Source organism: Ursus arctos, unplaced genomic scaffold (assembly GCF_023065955.2).
Source record: "Ursus arctos isolate Adak ecotype North America unplaced genomic scaffold, UrsArc2.0 scaffold_17, whole genome shotgun sequence".
NCBI classification, from domain to species: domain Eukaryota; kingdom Metazoa; phylum Chordata; class Mammalia; order Carnivora; family Ursidae; genus Ursus; species Ursus arctos.
The window spans coordinates 27680303-27700390 of record NW_026622841.1 but is presented as its reverse complement, the minus strand read 5'-3'; the positions used below and the strand labels follow the sequence as shown (position 1 = coordinate 27700390).

At 45.8% G+C, this 20088-nt stretch overlaps 1 protein-coding gene across 1 annotated transcript in view; it reads left to right on the top strand.

The window, feature by feature from the left end:
- Window positions 1-20088, top strand: part of SETBP1 (SET binding protein 1) — a 363337-nt gene that overhangs the window by 184410 nt on the left and 158839 nt on the right.

Sequence of the window (20088 nt, the reverse complement as noted above, 5' to 3'; positions counted from 1 at the left end):
GCTTCTCCCTCATGTCTTCGCAAACAAAATCACCTCTTTCTGCTGTCTCTCAATATCTTATAGTGGGGGGGGAATGTAGGCCAAGATGGCTGGAATGCATGGTGATGGGCAGCCTAGCAGAGGAAGAAGCTAAACCAAAGAGGTAGAGGGCAGGCTGAGGCTGGCGTTCTCCCCTGCATATCTCTTTCTGGGGACGGGATACTTAAATTTCTGAACTCTTTGTGTGCAAATGACCTAGAGTCAAGGTGTGGTGGCCAGGTTAATCTGAGACTCTTGCACAAGCAGATGATTGTGTTTTGCTGATCATGGGTGGGAAATAGGCCACCATCGTCTCTGGCCAGAATGCTGTTTGGAGGTCATCAGGGGCCCTCTGAGGATCTCCTCGGCAGTGGTAAAGATGGAAAATCACCCTCGCTGTCTCTGGAAGGGGACTACTGTCAATGCAGGAGCACGTGAGCTTCCACACACTTACACGCAAATACACAGCAGACACACCGAGGTCCTTGTGTTCCCCACACACCCCAGTGGAGCTAGAGCGTGTGTACAAAGAGAGGTAAACCCAGGAGAGACAGCTGTGGCCCTCCGTCCCTGCCCCTGTCTCTCTTTCTGTCACTTTTCCAACCCAGGGCCTGCCCTCAGGTTCCCATTGTTCGTACTTCTGTGGAGCGATACCATCACTCCTGGCAGACACCTTCTGGGACAGCACAAGTCGTTTTCTAGTACCGAGAATTCCATATATTTGGCAATGTTTTCTTCTTTAAATCTGTTTCACATCCAAGAGCTCCCCAGGCCCTCACTATACTTCTGTGGGGTGCATCCTGTGTGTCCCCTTACACTGCAGGGGCACTGAGGAACAGGGTCCTCACACAGAGAGCTGGGGACAAGAACAAAGAGTGGAAAGTGAGGGGTTTGAGAAAGAGAATGAACAGAACAAAGGGCTCCAAGGGTGAGCGTCAAAGATGAATCCTTGCACTGGTCTAGGGTGTGGCGTCCTTCTGTGGATCCTTGTTGATCCATTGTTGATGCAAGAGGTTTTAAAACTAGATAACTAGCAACTATTGACAACTGATAATCACTATTCACATTCACACAGATTCACACAAATTTGCAGGTGAGCTAAGGGAATGTGAAACAAAAGAAAATCAACATTGACCCGTACCCCGTCCACGGCGACACTCACACGCAGTGGAATCCCAGCTAAAGATTCATTTTTATCCAAAAATTTATAAAAATAAAGAGGAGAAAAGGCTTGTGTGATGTTTTGTGGCTTGAAAAGGCACACGTGGAGACTGAGTGTATGGAAGGGGTCTGTGTGTGTGTATTTGGTGTATATGATTTTGGCATCCATCTTTTCTGAGGTGGTCATATTCTTGCCATGTTTGTTGAGCCACATTTCTATATATTAGATTTAAAGTGAGTTGTTAAGGGCGGGAAATTTAAATATAGTTGGGGTATGTCCATAATGTTTGAGGCCATGATGCTAGAAAGGCAGCTTCTGTGCTCCCACAGATAACCCACAGTAGCTGGTACGGATGGCTCACTCCCCTGGTTCGAACTGCCTGACCTTTCCACAGTATTCCATTTGTGTCGTTCCCCTGAGGCTGGAGACATAAATGCATATTTTTCACTCCTCAGGATACATGTTCCCCGAGGCCAGGAAGTCCTGGGAATCTTGTGGCCAGAGTGTATTGCCCAGATCAAAGTTAATTCTCCAGTGTTATTCCTAAATCAAAAAGGCCCGGATGTATCTCAAGTTCACACCACCCTTTTTGGGTGCTTTACTGAACAGAAACAGAATGCTGCCCACATGCTTTTTGGGCTGCCTTCTCTCAGCCCCACTGCACCAAATTGTTGGCTTCTGTTGTTATTTTTCTCTTTTAGTTTCAGATGAAACTGAGCCCCACACATCCTGAGGTCTGCAGTAATTCACGGACACGTTCCCTTCCAGGAAGTGTGGTGGACTTTCAGGAGGGAAACTCACTGAGACACCGAGGACCCCCCAGGTCCCCCGAGGTCACTGCAGTCAGGCCTGTCAGCTTTCACAGGATTCACACCTATCAGATGCATATAAAGGGTTTTCCCTCCCTTGGTGCCTGTTCCTGCTGCAGCCGCCTAGGGAAAAGAGCCACAATTTCCTCACTAATCTTCCACGGTCCGCAGCTTTGACAGTGTGGAGCCGCAGCTAATGTTGCACTAGACTGTTCTGTCTCTCTGTCTCTGTACTTTGTGCATCCAGATAGAGAAGAGGAGGGTAAGGAAGTGACTGTCTTTCTGTCCATGATGATTGGTTTGTAAAGACAGCATGCCCATTCCTGGAAATAAGCACATTACTTCCAAGGAAGAGTCTGCCGGCAGATGCTATGCTTCCAAGGCTTGTGGGAGAGCAGTGGTGTTCTCCCCGGGGCTGGTGTGCTTGGCCTCTGCACCGCACAGGGGAGAACTGCCTCCCAGCGTCAGGCCTGGGCTGACAGGTGGCTGTTCTCAGCAAGTTTTAAACGCACAGGTGGAAAAGCTTCTGAAATTCACATCTAAACCCCCTAGGCCCTTCTCTTCCATTTGGTTGCCACCCAAAACACATCTTTATTTTCTATTATCTTGTTCTTTTACCTTTTGAAGGAGCAAACACAGCAAGTCTCCTTTTCTTCTTGTCTTTGGATGGTTGGAAATGAGGACCCTCATCCCCTTTTGCCGGACCATCCCTCTCCACCCCCCATGAGAATAAAAGCAAACATCTTATTCCCATTAGAAAAATCCACCAATCTTTTTTCACCCCAGTATAAAAGCTATAAGTATTCACTGTAGCAATTGGAATGTGTAAAGGGAGTCAAATGGTACAAACTTCCAGTTGTAAAAGAAACAGGCCTAAGGGATATAAAGTGCAGCATGCTGACTGTAGTTAATAATACTGTCTGTTTGAAAGTTGCTAAGAGACTCGGTCTTAAGAGTTTTCATCACAAGGAAAAAAAATTGTAACCTGTGCAGTGATGGACATTATTAAAAAAAAAAAAAAAAAAAAGCTTAAGAAATCTAGGAAGTACAGAAAAACATAAAAAATCTCCTCTTACTCCACCTCAGGAATCTGGATAATGACATTTTGGGGTATAGTCTTACAGTCTTTGTTACATATCAAAATATATGCATCTAGTGGATTTTTTAAAATGTGATATCATATTTTATATGCCTTTTGTTACCTTCTGCTTTGTTTGCGTGCTTTCCGTGTCACTGAAGAATCTTCTAGCAGTTGGCCATTTTTGTCTGCTTGCTGGTCCCATCACATATTTACCACTTCCCCCTTGCTAGACTTTTGCGGGCTGGTCTCCAGGAGCAATCCTAGGCCATGCTGAATCCATTGCCCTCATCTAGGATACCAGGGGCATCCCAGGTTTCTTGGCACTTAGTTCTTTGTCTCTTGGCTCCTTCCGGGGTGTGAAGTCTTCTTTTATTTTTTTTTTTAATATTTATTTATTTATTAGATACCGTGAGACTGAAGGGAGGGGCAGAGACAGAGGGGGAGAGAGAATCCTTAAGCAGACTCTTTATTGAGAGCGGAGCCTGACTCAGGGCTCAGTCCCAGGACTCTGAGATCATGACCTGAGCCAAAACCGAGAGACAGCCCCTCAACTGACCGAGCCACCCACGAGCCCTGTTGTGAAGCCTTCTTAAAGTTCGCAGTGGAGTGTCCCTGTGAATGTGCCCGTGGGTACTGGTGTGCACCTTTACAAGAGCCCAGGTGGGGAATGCGGCGAAGAAATAATCATAGCATGGGGCCCACACTCAGACGCGGGGTTTCACAGGTCCAGCCTCGGTGCTGGGAAAGTGACCTTGAAAAGATGCATTCCCTCCAGAGGAGAGAGCCCACTAAGGCACTTGGTTCTCACCTACTTTATAGACTCCCCATTGTCTCAGACAAGAGGAGGATACTTCTTTTAGAAAAAATGGAATTTTACTTTCTGTGTGCCTTGTGACAGGATTTTGTGGGGCAAGTGTAATAGCTGTCCTATCAAGGGTAGCCATTTTTAAGGAATTTCCAAACGGTCCATTGCTCTTATGGCCAAGGGTATATTGTACTGAAAGGTGAGAAGGGAGTACCTCAGGACCCACGGGAAGACATTTTTCAATGTCGAGAAAACGGCTTTCTGTCACCGAGTTGCCGTTTTATTCAAAAGCACCCATGGAGACCTTTATGTGGGGCTCCCTGCTGTGCAGATGCTTCCCCAGAATTCGTCAATTCTGTAATGTTCTGCCACTGATACCAGCTTTGTGACCCTGGGAAAGTTACCTTATGTCTTTAGTCCTCGCTTTCCTTATCAAACAAAAAAGTTACGTCGCTTATCTCACAGATAGTTGTCAGGATCAAATGGGACAACGTGGTGAAAGCAGCCTAGCCTGATGCCTGCCACACACAGTGAATTCAGTTTTTTCTTGCATTAGAGAACTACAGGTTAAATTATTTCAGAATTCAGGGGAAGGAGAAAATGTGTCTGTATAGAGCAAGCTAGGAAGTCTTCCAGGTAGAGGTGTCATTGTACCTGGGCCAAGACAGTGATAGTGAGGTGGTGAACTTATTCCATGGCTGGGGAAGCAGGGTGAAGCCCAAAGCAAGGGTGGAGATGCTTGGGAATGTTCTGAAGACTTGGACTAGAGATAAAATTAAGTTGGAACCAAGTTACAGAAGCTCTTAAATGTCTGGGGAAATAGTTGGATTTTTTCAAAACTGAACTATTATTGAAGTTTCAAATTTATACCAAAGTAGGTGTAATAAACCTCCATATATTATCCAACTTCTATCTGTTATCCAACATCAGTGGTTTGTTGCTACAAAAGCCCTGGTTTGTAGCATTTGCTGATCTCTGTGGTATAAATATTCCGACCATGACAATTCTAAGCTGCCAATGGTTTAACAACCTGTTCGCAAAGTCTTTGACAGTCAGCTTTTGGGGCTGAGGTCATTGGTTCCCAGCTCACTGTTGAGCCAGCTTCAATAATAATTACCATTACTATTTGCCAATCTTACTGTATTTATACTCCTAGATAGATAGATAGATAGATAGATAGATAGATAGATAGATAGGGATGTGTATATCTGTTGTCTGTCTTTCTCTATACAGGTAGATCTAATTTTGTATGTATATAATTATAATTCTAAGTTTTGGGGGGAGTTTTTAAAAAAATTCCAGCCATCATGTTATTCCACTCATAGATACTTCAGTAAGATTCTCTAACAAATAAGGGTTTAAACACACACACACACACACACACACATACACACAATCACAGTGCCATTATCACACCTGTCAAAAGTAACAGGAATTCCTTAATATTTTCTGATACCCAGTCTGTATTCAGATTTCTCTGATCATCTTAACATGTCATTTTACAGTTGAATCATATGAATCAGGATCCAGAGTTTCGATTTTATAATCCATCTGAGGGTGGAGCCGGTGAAGGTTTGAGGGTGGGGAAGAGCCAGTGCTATGAGGGGAGACAATTACCTCAGAGGCAGTAGGTAGGATGAAGTGAAGAAGGGACCCAGTAATGAGCCTGTACCATGGGTCCATTTGAGACGTATACACAGTAAGTGGAGCCAGCAAATACTTGGCTGATTGGAGAAATAGGGGTACCATTAACCAAAATGGGGGCCCAGAAGGAAGTACAGGCTTAGAAGCTCCAGTGTTCATCCCTGGATTAAGAATGATTATGGTCCAGTGTTCATAGGAGGAGAGCTTTGTTATCCTTAAATGAACTGTACTCCATTTTCCTCGGGCCTAACTATCAGTTCTGCTCATGTGTCATCAGGGGAGTCTGCATGACGTCCTGGGCTCCATGAGTCCCAACCCAGAAGTTTTTTTGTTTGTTTGTTTGTTTTTAAAGATTTTATTTATTTATTGGACAGAGAGAGATAGCAAGAGAGGGAACACCAGCAGGGGGAGTGGGAGAGGGAGAAGCAGGCTTGCCGCCAAGCAGGGAGCCTGATGCAGGGCTCGATCCCAGGACCCTGGGATCATGACCTGAGCCGAAGGCAGACGCTCACAGCTGAGCCACCCAGGCGCCCCAACCCAGAAGTTTTTAATGCAAGAACCTCAAATATTTTGTGAGGAAAAGCTGCTTTTGAGAAAGCCATGGAGTATCTGAGGAGAAAGATACCCTAACTGTGCCCATCTCCAGAGAAGGGGCCATGACAGTAGCCCATGGCTCCATGATAGTAGCCCATGGCTCCGTGATGTTCTGTGTTTTCGATTGCCACAGACGGCTGCTCTGACACTGAGAAGTAGCAGGGCAGATTCAAGAGTTAAGAGTTTTCTCCCGGGTACTTTCTTGTTAGCATGAATCCCTGAGTTCCTAAGTTGCCTGTCTTTCTGGATTTTCCAGAGCATCCAGCCCCTGTTGGACTCAACAGGCGTTGGTGTTAATACATGTTCAGCCTGCCTTTGGCTGAGTGTCCAGGTGACAAGGACTTACTCAGAGTACACCAGAGCCCAGGAAGTGTTCTCTGAACTTTACATGTATTATAGCATTTAATCTCTACAACATCTTTGTGAAATCAGTAAAAATATTGTCCCAAAGTCACAAAGCCCTTACGTGGCAGAATTGGGATTTGAAGCCAGGCAGTCTGGATCAAACTTCAGTGTCCTAAACCACTTCTGCCGCGCCACCTCGAATCAGAGCTTAGCCATGCCGCAAGATCAGTCAAACCCAGACCGACCACTGGTAATACACGGGCGAGCAGCCTCCTCTTTACTTTTGTACATTCTGTTGAGTTTTCTTGAACTTCGCCAGGTTCCAGGGAAACGCAGCCCGCCTATCTCAGAGTGGTGGAGGGGACAGCTGCAGAGCATTGTGCATACTTCCATCTTGGCAAAGAATTTCTGCTGTTCTCATTCCCGTCCTTCCCAAACTCCCAAATACAGAATCGTGAAGGTTGTTGCCCCTTCTCCAGAGGAGGGAACCGAGTTGAGGCGGAGGGAGATCTCCATGTCGTCTCTTGTCTCAGACGCACAGCAATGAGAAAACAGGTTGGCTTGTCTTGAATTCGCCACGTAATAGCTACTTTGCCATTTAGGGAAGAATCATTCCAAAGCAAGACAGTACCTAAGGAGGGGCGCCTGGGTGGCACAGCGGTTAAGCGTCTGCCTTCGGCTCAGGGCGTGGTCCCGGCATTCCGGGATCGAGCCCCACATCAGGCTCCTCCCCTAGGAACCTGCTTCTTCCTCTCCCACTCCCCCTGCTTGTGTTCCCTCTCTCGCTGGCTGTCTCTCTCTGTCAAATAAATAAAATCTTTAAAAAAAAAAAAAGTACCTAAGGAAGTCCCACAACTGGTGCTTCCTCCCTCCCCCCCCCTTTCAAAATAGAAAGAGAAGCTAGTGAGCAGCTAGAGGAGTGGTTCTCAACCTTGAGTGCAGGTGGGAGTAATTGGGGGGAGGGGGGCGGCTTGTCAAAACTACAGGAGCCAGGTCTCAGCCCGTTCAGTTAGTCCGGGTGGTGTTTGCAGAAGCTCCCCAGGACCTACGTCAACCTCCTCGCTTTCTAGATCAGACTGCAGGAGAGAGAGAGTCTTGAAGAGGAGGGAAGGTAAAGGCCCCACATTGAAATAGTGTCTCCCCTGTGCTTGGAACGTGCCGTGTGCTTCCCTCACCCCGCAGCCCCTAACCCCCACATCAGGCCCCTTGAACAGGGAAGAAATGACCATCCACGCAGAGGAAGCACAGCGAAGCTTAGATTCTGTAAAGCCTGTGCCCATACACTCCCTCTGCTGCTTTCATTCAACAGCTGAGACTTGCCCAGTATTTTAAACTAGCTACTGATAGTGTTTGGGCTTCTGGTCTCCTCTGCTGCCTAGACATTTTTTCTGGACTCAGAAAGATATCTAAACAGAGCTGGCTTTGCAGTACTACCCCAAGAGAATGCATTTGGTTGGCCAACACACCACGTCCCCTGACTTGAGGAGCCAGGTTGCTTTTCTCCAGACCTTTCTTCTGGCTTGCCTTCTATCAGCCGCTCTGTACCTCTGCTCCTTGTTCAATACTATTCAGAGTGTGGGCTGCAGACTAGTGCTGGCCTGTCCAGTGTGTCATTGGCCCAGCATGAGATTCTTTTAGAAATAGAATATTTAGAAACCTTTGTAGCCACTCGATGTTTCCATAACATCAAGCATGTGATCATTTTCCTACTGATTTATCTTTATAGTATTTTACCGAAGTAATCCTACAAAATTATGGGTCGGGGTAAAAATATCTGGTCATTCATTGATAATCGTTTGAGAAGCTCTGCTCTAATTACACAGGTTCCTAGCTTTATCAAAAGGATAGGCTCTGGACTCTTGTTTTTCTTTGCCTGTTTCTGTGAGCTCATGTGAATGTATTTGTATTACAAATAATGTCCCCTCTCCCTCCCCAGAATGGCTCCACCTGTAAAGGTGTCTTTCTATTTGTAGGATACCTACACAAAACTCGGATCCTTTCCCGTAATTCCTAAGGCAACCCACTTAATTATTTATCTTTCCAGACATGGGTATCTCTGACGAAGCAGAGCATCTTTAACAAAAATGCTGTGCTCACGTGCATACAGCTACCCTGAACGCAGCTGACACTATTACTTTTCTTATGTGAACCCGTCAGCCTCATCTACAGGTGTGCCTTTTGCGTTGTCTGCCTTGACAGTGTTTTTAATGTTCTGTTTTAAAACAACAACAACGACAACAGAGCATTGGCATTTGGTCCTGGAGAAAGAAGTTCTCCAGGTATTTCCAGAGTGTCTGGCATTTCAGTGGAATATTCTGAAGTTTTAATAAGTTCTCCTGGGATACTAAATCTCTTTAGACTTTGGTGAATATTTTGTTTCTTCCAAGATTCTCTGACCATCTGAGGGCCTCATGCAGGTGGGCCGAACTTAAAACAAACCTAATGTGCAGAAGCTCACACCAGGAAAATTGATAGATGGCAGGTGGGTGTTGGGAAAGGAGAAGTTATTCGTATGCAGAAAGTTTTTCCACTTTATCAAAGGAATCAACATGAGTTATCCCTGCTAGCATATTTAAAAATGATTGAGCCTTTCAAAATCTGATTTAAGCTCAACTTTTCAGAATAGAAATATAACCAAAGTGAAGCCAACCAGTGGGGATTAACTTTGAATAGGATTCTCTTCTCTTCTAACTGTCATCTTCCCATCTAAAACAAAAACAAAAACCTTAGCAACAAAGGTATAGTATTGGATGATTTCTATCCTCCCTTGAGACTCAACACGTTATTACTTTGTGACTTCTTCCACTGTGTTCATGTTTCTAGTTTCCTATTCTTGTTTTTCTCTCCAGTCCTTTTGGTTAAGGGGCCGCTATGGGAGCTTAAAAATTTCCCTATTGCAATGCTTGCTTTTGAGGCCAGGGGTCATCAACATTTGGTGATGTATCTCAAATGTGTGTGTTTATTAGTGTTTATTAGTGGATTCGTGGATTACAGTGTCAGATTTCCCTGTGTCTAGATTTTAAAATGATGCATCCTTTTGTTCTTTACATTTTTAGATCTAGAAGTGACTCACATGCAGGAAATGCAAATTCACAGACCACCTTAGGACTTGAAAGAAGGTGTCCTCCTCGTATTTCCTTTAGCAGAGTATTTTCAAGCCTGCCTCATGAGAAAGAAAGAAGGCCCAGCCCTCCAACTCGCTTTTTAAATTCTTTCCAAGCATACTGCCTGGCTCACGTTTCAGCCCTCTTGTCCTGTCACCCATCTACCCAACCATTTCCTACCACTTTGTTCCAAACAAAAGGGATCCATGGAGAGGTGTCAGGAGACCCCCACCCCCTCCTGGAGGAGAAGGGCCCCTCCTAGTGGAACAGCTTGCAGTCCTCGAGCAGCGCCTTCTAGCCATCTGCTGGCTTGTGTCTGGAGGCTGCATTAAGCCTGCAAACAACCTTCTCCCTGGCTTTCTGATATTTCCCTGATAATGACCATCTCCTTCCTCCACCTCTGCACCTGAGTTTCCTTCTGCATCTCCCACCTTCCTAGAAATATTTGTCAAAACCTCTGGCAAAGCCACCAACATGTATCCCGAGCCAGTGATGCATGAGACGAAAAAACTTGATGTGATGTTGTTGTCATCTTTATTATTGTAACTAGTAACAATGGATGCTTATTTAGAAATAGAACATAAACCTCTCCCACTCTTCTGTATCCAGTATCTAGCACGGGGAACATTTCCTGTTGCTTTATCATTTGGTAGTTAAGGGCACCAGTGCTGGGCGCAACCTGTTAAGTTAGAATCACAGGTCTGCTCTCTACCAGGTGTGTGACTGCCACAAGTTATTTCCCTTTTCCGTGGCCCAGATTCCTCACTGGTGAGAGATGGGTACCTTTCCAATGGGATTTTGGGGAGGATTGAATAGATAAACTCGAAGGATAGTGTCTGGTGTCTGGTGAGCACTTCATCAGTGTGCGCCAAAGTGCTTATTACTCTTACAAGTTACGTAATTGGAATTGACCCTGGACTGCTCAAGTCAGGTTTGAGCACAAATTGCAGCTCTAGGCTAGAATTTGGGATTGCCAAAGAATTAAAAAAGATAAAAACCAAACAAAAAATCTGGACCCCTCATAATCTTTTCATTACTTGGTGTATGATGCTTGCCAATCAGAGGGAGCAATGGCAGACACTCTGGCCCCGAATGAATGACCCTAGAAGGGGAGGAAGGAGGGTAGAGATGGACAGGAACGGATAAGGGTTGGAGAGGAACCACTGGCTGGGAGACAAGAACACCCAGAAGTGCCTTCATTGATTGCTTCCTTCTCCTACCAGCCATGGCACTTTCTGAATTAACATACTCTCTTCCCCATGGAGAAGAACTAGCCATACTTATTAAAATGATCTTAAATAGGGGCAGCTGGGTGGCAAAGTCAGTTGAGAGTCGGACTTTTGGTTTTGGCTCAGGTCATGATTTCAGGGTCGTGAGGTTGAGCCCCGTGTGGGGATCCACGCTCAGTGTGGAGTCTGCTTGGGCTTATCTCTCCCTCTCCTTCTACCCCTCCCCCACAAAATAAATAAATCTTTTTTAAAAAAACGATCTTAAATAAATGTCTCAAGAGCTTTTTCAAGCACCAGAGTATCACCTCATCTGAACCAACCCCCTTCGTACAGTGATCCTCGGCATAATTCTGGATGTCTGCTTTGGCTCTAACCATGTTGAAGAATCATAGGCACAGTGACTTAGCGCCCAGAAGAGTCAGCGAGGAACTGTACCAAAGGGCATTTGGACGGGGGCTGTTCAGAGGGACTGGGTTAGGGATCGGGGATTTGGGGGATTTTATACGATGACTTTCAGATCCATAAATTCAGTTGTTCCTATATTAAAAGTGAGGCAAGGCATGATTCAAGAAGCCTGTGGGTTCTAGATTTCGTGGGCCATCGGACTGACAGGGCATCTGTGGAAGAGGGGCACCCTGGCCGTAGCACTGCTATCTCCAGTAAGCAGTCCATCACTGCAGGGCAAGTAGCTTGCTGATGGAAATGAGAGGTCTCTGCCTAGATTCCAGCCTCGTCTGTACTGTGGGAAAACACAGCTGGCTAAAGTTGGCTTTCCTGCCCTTCCTCTGGGTAGCAGCAGAAATGCCAAAGTGAGGAATGAGGTGGGGGATGAGCGTCGTGTAAAGGAAAGAGTCTGCATGCTTCCGACAAAACGTACGTGCTCGGTAAGTGTTTGTAAAACCCACTCTAGGCATGCATGCGCGGATACCAGGGGTGTAAAGAGGTCACCCACACAAAAATGCACAGATCCACTTTTTTATGTTTCTTTAATGCCTTCTAGCCTTGTGGTTATAATGAAGGTGTCGTCTATTATGTGTCTGATTTTTGGACCTAACAAATTTCATGGGCCTTCTTTAGTAGAGCCAAATCTTTGGAGGTTTACTTATCTTTCACCATCGTTTTATGGTCTAACAGGTGTGTTCCAGTACCTCTGGAGCTGGAACCAGAGGTAGGCAGCTTTGAATTAAATTGAAGTTTGACACACCCCCCCCCACCCGCCTCCAACCTCCTGCAAAACTGGCATCTTGTGACAGGAGACCAAAGCATGGGGCCCGTAAGACAAGTTGCGGGGCGGGGCGGGGGGGGGTTGTAGAAAACAGAAATGCCTCTGAAATCTCAGCCTACAGGCGTCTGGAGAGACAGCGCGTTTCATTCTTGATAAACTCCAGCAGAAAAGAGCAATCAGCCAAACGAGAGCTGGACAAATTAAATGGCTGAGTATTATTTCAAAGGAGAGCTCGGGCAGCATCAGAAATCCCCCATCAGCTGTAATAACACCAATTACTTTGCCGATTGCAGATTCCACCGTGATGTGTGTAGTGCAATCAGGCGTCGGACTCTTGCAGGGGCCTGATGGGTTTTGTTTACTCTGAATGTGCATCTGTAGAGCATCTTTTGCACCCAAAGGCTTCGAGCTCTGAACGTACTCCTCTCAGTCCAGATTCATACACAGCTGAGAGAGATTATCTCTGCAGTGGAGGCGGGAGCAGCCGGGCAGGCTGGACCCAGCGCCCCTCTCCCTGGAAAATGCCTGGATTTAAATACAAAGAGCACAGCTGGGTGTGGCGGTTCTTAGTGAGCTTGGCGATCTCCAGAAAACCTGGCCAGATTACGCAACCAGTAAATAAATATATTTTTTCTGATTACAAGCAAAAGGCTTCTTGGCATGTTGGAGTGTTGGACAGATCACCATTAAACAGTAATAACAAACGTGAAGCTCTGGGAGGAGAGAACTCGCCAAGAGTTCATTAAGCCTTAAACACTGGCGAATGGGGGTGCGGGGGCCTTCATTGTCTCCCTTGGAGATCATTTGGTTGGATGTCAAACATACAGATCATTTCAAATATGAGACGAGATCATAAGAGGAAGATATCCCTCCCCCCCAACATTTTAGCAAGGGAAATAAAATTTGGAGAGTGTACAGGAACATTCATTTTCTAGTTACATTTGGCTCCGTAGAAATTAATGGGTGTGTGGCTCCAGCTACTTTGGGGAGTGAGCTGTGATTCTCCATTTACACTCCCAATTGAGGAAGGCGCTAATCATGGGCATTTACTGAGCGCTTTGGCCTGACTGACAGCTGGCGTGGAAGCTCTATCTGGGGCTGCTGGGGGTGCAGACGAAGAGCTAAAGGCTGATTTGATTCCACTTGTGCTCAGCTGTCATCTGAGGCCAGAGCCTGGAGGAGAATGGGAAGCTATTCTCTCTGCTTTGTGACAAGCAACCTTTGTGTCATCTTTTTTTTTTTTTTTTTTTTTAACCTGCCTCTTCCTCTTTCCCGACTACGATAAAGGTCCCTTTGCCTGGGGAAGTAAGGATTCTCCCGAATTCAAAGACAGCTGCCAGCGACTCCAAGCGAGTGGCTCTGGGCTCCCCCGGCGCTCCCTCTCCCAGCTGCTGCTGAAGGCTCCCTGCCCACAAGACCGGCATTGGGCAGGTCCTATTTTAGATAGGAAGGCAGACACGGGATCTCGTGGGGACAGGGGAGACGTCCGTAGGATATCAGGTTAGCATGGCATGGCTCATGCTATGGGCTTTGGCAGCCTTGCAAATGATTCATTCCAGGAGTGTGTGCGTGTGTGTGTGTGTGTGTGTGTGTGCATGGACACACATGCACATATGTGTTGTTTCCCCTAAAAAAGGTACTTCAGCCAGTGTATTTGGTTTGACACCAGCCTTTCTGCAGGTGGCAGCTGTTTAGATAATGTCCCTGGCTCCCAGATAAGAGGCAGAGCTTGTCTCCTGCAAACCCCTGGGGACAGCAGTGGTCCTCAGAAATCACGAGATAACATACAAAGCATTAAATGGAGGTGCAGGCATCAAATCATGCCCTGTGGACTCCGCATCGGCAACTCGACAACCAACAGTGAAGGAAGCGGCTGCATCCAGCCTCCTCATCGGCACGACTTGGAAAGGATTCAGGGATCTGTTTGACTTTGGAGAGATCATGTATTCACAGGTGAACTCGGAGGACGGCTCTGGCTTGGCGACGCAGCCTCCACCAGGAGCAGGGTGCTCCAAGATGCCATTCATCAAAAGTCATCTCCGTGGGGTGTGAGCGTGTGTCTGCCCCCTTCCGGCTGGGCCAGTCTCAGAGTCACTAACATAGCTCAGCCATGAAACTCAACTCTCCTCCTGCGGCAAGTAATCATCTCCCATCTTCCTCTATATCTTTTTTTTTTTAATGCCACAAACAATCCAGCGAGTGAAGGAAAACTTGGCCCTTATACCAGTCGTAGTGATTCTTCTTATCCTTAAACCTGTATCAGTCTTGATTTGCTCATCAGAATGTTTGTTCACGTGTGAACGCATCTACACTCAGTACAGGACCATCTACCAAAAGTTGTGACCAGAGAGACTTTTTAAAAAGGTATTTTATTCCTCGCACTTGTGAAATTAATGGAGTTAGGCTCTCAACCCGTATACAGGATATGAACAACAAAAATAGCTTGTATTTATGTAGTGGTTTTATATACCTTCTTGAGCCCCAGAAGCCTGTGCAATAGCCAAAGATAATTTACTCCATTTTACAGAAGAAAAAGTAGAGGTGGAGGCAGATGAAGAGATGCATTTGCTCGAAGTCTACAGCCGTTGAGTGGTAAAGTGACAGCAGGGCTTCACCATGACCTTTAAACTCTGAAACCTTTCCCCCCTTTTGTCCTTTGCTCTCTTGTCCACAGACATAAGATGGCAGGGTAGCTGGTATTGTTTACCTGTGTATGTATTTCTGTGCATTTCTGTCCTACACAGAGAAGAGATTTAGAATCGCTGCAAAACTAATTGTTCCCCAACAGAAAACTAAAACCAATGGCCATTTGTTCAAAGATGCATATTTCTGGTTTACTCAGGAAGAATTTCCCAGCAAGGGAAGGGGCTTACCTGCTGTGCCTCGTGAGTGCCCCATCTCCGGGTGCTTTGGGGCAGCATCCGAAAGGAAGGCAGTAAGCAAAGGGGGCTCTGCAGGTGCAGGTCCGGGTGTGAGACCTGAGACTGCATGTCAGCACTTATTAGCTTTGTGATCTCGTTCAAGTTCAATGACCTCTCTGAGCCTCAGTTTTCTTACGTGGACCATGGAGGAAACAATACTCACCTCACCTGGTGTCAGGAATGATTGAGTGTGCATGTTAGGGACCTAGTGCTCTGCCTGGGACAGAGTATTTTCTTAATACACGTGATTGGGAGACCTCTCAAGCTTGGCGTTTCTCCAAGACATTGCCTTCTATGTGTCTCTTGCCCTGCCACCCTTTCCAAGCAAACACCTGCTGTGCAGGTGAGGGAAGTGAGCCCTAGGAGGTTCCCAGTGGCAGCATTGAGAGCCTAGGGGCCGCAATCCCCACTCCCAGACCGGGGCCCAGAACCTTTTCAAATTCACTTTAGATTCAGAAACCAAAATAAGGTCATTGGAAAAATGAAACTGGGATCCCCAACAACTTGGAGTAATTCAAAGTGTACCATTAGGGAAATAGTTTATATGTTTGCCAAAAGATGATACATGGAAAAATGTGTTAGTGAAGATACTCTTGTTCAAAGAAAGCTTCTTCCAGTCCCTGATGCTAGACCCTGCTGGCACCTTGAAGAGGTCCTTCCAAAATAGGGTAATGTGGGTAATCTGAGTCTCTATCTTTTAAGTTCAGTGCCTTGGTGGGTGTCTTAGTTTCCTTGTCACCTCAAGATGACAGCTGAGCACAAGTAGAATCAAATCAGCCTTTAGCTTTTCTGCACCCCCAGAAGCCGCAGATATAGCTTTCACGCCAACTGTCAGTCAAGTCACGTGTCTCGCTTTCCTTACCAAATGGAGGCGTGTGGTGCCTTAGAAGTCATCCTCCAGCTCTAGTATTTTACGCTTTTCCATTCTACCCCATCCCGACCCATGCCATGCCATCCTATCCCATGCCACCCCATCCCTTAGAGATCTGACTTCCAGAGGCTATATAGGATATAATTGAAGGTTTTAAGAATAGATATAGCTCTGGGGCCCCTGGGTGGCTCAGTCATTTAAGTGTCTGACTCTTGATTTTGGCTCAGGTCATGATCTCAGGGTCGTGAGATTGAGCCCTGTGTTGGGCTCCATGCTCAACATGGAGTCTGCTTGAGATTCTCTCTCTTCCTCTCCCTCTGCCCCTCCCCCTGCTCACTCTCTCTCTATCAAATAGGTATAGCTCTTTCATAGCTCACTGCTTGGGAGTACTGGCTCCTTAAATCTTTACTTACTTTGTACAAGACGTTCCTTGACCCACTTGGATTAAAACCTTTCCCTTTCCCTTTCCCTTTTTGATGCCTGCATATTTTACCCAGTTTGATATATACTTTTATATTCATATGTAGAGGTGGTTTCGATTTAAAATTAGAATCTATAGCCCTTGGGTATGCTCAGATGTTGTCCGATGCTTCCGATGGAAGAGCCCCGTCACCTTTCAGATGTATTCAGTTCCCCTTAAGCTTCAGCGCCCATCGGAAATACAGAGAAAACTTCATCTTCAGGAGTTTCCATAGCTTGCAACCACTTCTCCTTTTGAAAGACTGCTGGACTGTACATTTACTATTATTGTTAATTAAAAGGATGCCAACTGTTCTGTTTGATGCCCCACATAAGTGACAGCTTTCTAAAACCTCCCAGAAAGCTTCCCATTAAGCGCTGCCAAAGTGACCGTCTGATTCCTGGTGAAGGATCTTCCACGCTGAACTTAGCAAAAACCCTGGGTTTGCCATAGACTCTCAGGGACGTTTGCTGACTGACTGACTGAATAAATTGGTGAATGAGTGAGTAGTGGCACCATGTGGTATCTGGGAAGAACTTGGAGTTGGTGTGAGATAGAACTGGTTCTGAATTTTGTTCTTCCTTTTAGTAGGTGTATGACCTTGAGAACATTACTTAACTCTGGTTTGCTCCTTTGTCAAGTGGGGACATGAACTCCCTTTGAGTGTTGCTAGAAGGATTAGAAATGACCAATGAAAACTGTCTGATACAGGGAGGTGCCATTTAAAAGAAGGCTTTTTGACCCCCCCGCCTCCTGCAGTGCCTGCCCAGTGAGCCTTTAGGAGGTATTTGATGGCTGAAGAGGGCCTAGCACCATTCATCTGAGGCCATGAGTCATTGACATACAGAAATCACACCTCCTTCATCAGCTGGGCCACTGCTCTCAGTTGGGGAAGTCCCCAGTCTCCTGGTTGGCACATCAGTCCAGCCACCCAGGTGTTCATAGCTCCATCTGTTCTGAGCAAGATCTGAAAAAGATTACGTGGGAATTCCCTCCTTGAAAAGACTAGAGACTCCTACTCTTACGGCAGAAAAAGCAGCTCCAGTAACAAGATGATAGAGCAAAGGGCTTTTCCCTGTTCTCAATGAGGGCTCAAGTGTGAGAAAGCAGGGTGGAGCATGTGAAGGCTGAGGCCAAGGGCTGTAGCAGGTCTTTAGGATAAGAAGACAGCAGCAGGTACTAGGTAGGATCAGTTATTCTAGGGTGAACACCCAGGATGGGTATTCTTGGGCCAGTAACTACAAGAAAAGGCATAGGCAGAAAATACAATGAGGCAGTGACCAGCTCTGTCCAAGATGCCTGGGACTTATCCAAGTTGGGGGAGAACAGATGGATGTCAAAGGCCTAATCCAAGGTGGTCAAATGAAGATCACAAAGAGGAATAGCAGCAGGAGATCCAACTGCAAGTATCAGGGACCCAGGCTCCAAAATATAAGAGCTCAGTCGGGGGAAGGAAGGGTTCTTGGGTGCAAGACAGGAGAGCCAAGCTAGAAAAGATCTTAACCAACAAATAATGGAAATCATTTTCTGGGCTCAACGAGGAACTTACACATTAGAGGAACGTCCAGTCTCCATCCTCGATGACAGGCAGCCCCAGCCCCTTCCTTCATGGAAAAGTCCAGAATGCTGGTCCTATTCTCTGCCAGGGAAGATGATAAGTTTCTACACCAAGCCTCCAGGGAGTTGAATTGTATAGGCTGAGCCTGCAGCCACGCACTTCAGTTGGTGAGAAGTAGAGCTAATGAAACCCAAACCAGGGGTTTCATCCCCTTGCGAACGAGTTAGCTCTGCCTGTGTGAAGGTGTGTTCTTAGCAGCTCATCAAATGTCACATATAGGCCACTTTCAGAGCACACTCAGGGGTTTTGTTTTGTTCGGGTCAGTGCTTGGAGGAACCTTTTTACAGGATCCCCTGAAATAGTGTTTCAAAGCTGATACAGTTCTCTCTGTTCTTTAGCTAAAGATTTATCTTCCCTAAAGCTTTATGAATTGAATTCATACCAAAAGGAATAGGCTTCCCATTGGTGCAAAATAAAAAGTTATATAGCAGATAAAGGAGCTTTGTGCTTTTATTAAAACGGTGACAATCAGCCTGTTCATTTCCTCAGACTTAACCTTGTCTACTCAAGGCCTAATGCCCCTCTATTATGTTTAGCCCTTGTGTTGACTTACATGAGCTGTGACTGTCATTGACATGGCCACTGAAGATTAATAACATCAGTGCCACTGACAGCTTGCCCAGGGGTTTGGAGCATAGAAACCAATGGATAGTAAATCGGAAGTCCAAGAAAAAGGTGCAAAGAAAGTGGGTCTGGAAGTAGTTGGCAGCCAATCCTTTGTGGGAGTCAAGTCAGCTGACTGCTTTAGTTTTGATACTTCTCCTTGGGGACCAGAGAGTTGGTTTGATCATGTCCCGAGTGATGCCTACTCATTCTCTCCCAAAGGTATAAGGAGTCCCAAACAACACCCCTGGCCACTCACCAGCAAGTGGAAGCTTCTCTCTCTCATACTTTTTTATTCTGGAAGAAAAACAGCCAGTTTATTTCATTTACCTGCAGGCCTTCATTGACTTGAAAGTTGAATATATTCCCTAAAAAACTTTTGATATTTTTTCCCCCTATTACTGTGAAGCTGCATCCTTCCCACCTTTTTTCCCTATAGCATTTCAAAACGGAGAGAAAAAATTTTGCTGAGGCTTTTAGGATTTCTCTGATTCTTTCATTAATCTCCAGGGACACCAATAGGCCTCTAAAGGCTTTAAAAATGTTCCATTTTCTTGCCAAACTAGGAGGAAAAGAATCAAAAGAGGAAGTTAACTTTGTACCAAGATGTTCATTCTTCCCTTAAAAGTTTAAGAGCTGTTGTGAAGAGCCTTACTTACCATCCCTACTCATGCCCGTCCTGAAAACCGACGACCAACCAAAAACGGACTTGATCAGCTAACGCAGCTTGTTTTAACTCCCTGCAGAGCTCAGTTCGGCCCCGTCATGTGGTGAGTGTATGTCAGAAATGCTGTCTATTGATGCTCAAGTGATCATCTGCCCCCGAGACCTCCGAGCATCGCTAAGGGGTGGCCAGAGTGACTCCCAGATGTGAAAGCACTGACTCTTCACTTCGAGGAGCCAAACTGAGGTCCTCATTTGTTACATTCTGCTGGGAGGGTCTCTGAAGCGTGCTGCATTAAACTGCTGAGGTAGGGCCCTGTGATATGCAGTTAACGCAGGACAGATTTCATACATGTGTATGCGTGTCCAGGTGTACATAGAAGGGACAGGTAAAGGTCCTGTTAAATGTAGATGCCAGTAATTCATTCCCCTCTATGTGGAGAAGCTCTGTTCTGTGATTTTGACAAATAACTGGCCATGAGAAATTCTTCTAAAATTCCATTTCTCTGAAAATTTTCTCCCACTTTATTGGATAGTATAGTTTCTCCCAGCATTTAATGGAAGAGTTGTTGTTTTATATGTTCTTAATCCAGTTGTTTTGTTTTTTATGTGAAAAGCAGGATAAGAACACCTTTGTAAAACATAGAAAGGTGATTAATTGTAAGTGTTACTAGATTCTTCTGCCATCTGAGTTTTGCTCCATCTAAGAGGTTATCCTCTTACTCTCTGCCTGGTGGGGGAGTTTTGCAAACTAGGGAAACCGTTTCCACAGGAATCTTGGGGCACTCTGAGATGCTTGTGTAGGCCCTATTAAAACGATATATTATCAGGTTGTTATTTGGACAAATATGCCCATTTTTCTCTGTTCTTTAATTTAGGGGATCCCCCAAAGTAACCTAAGCCTGCAGCTGACAGAAGAAAGGTGAGGAGATGACC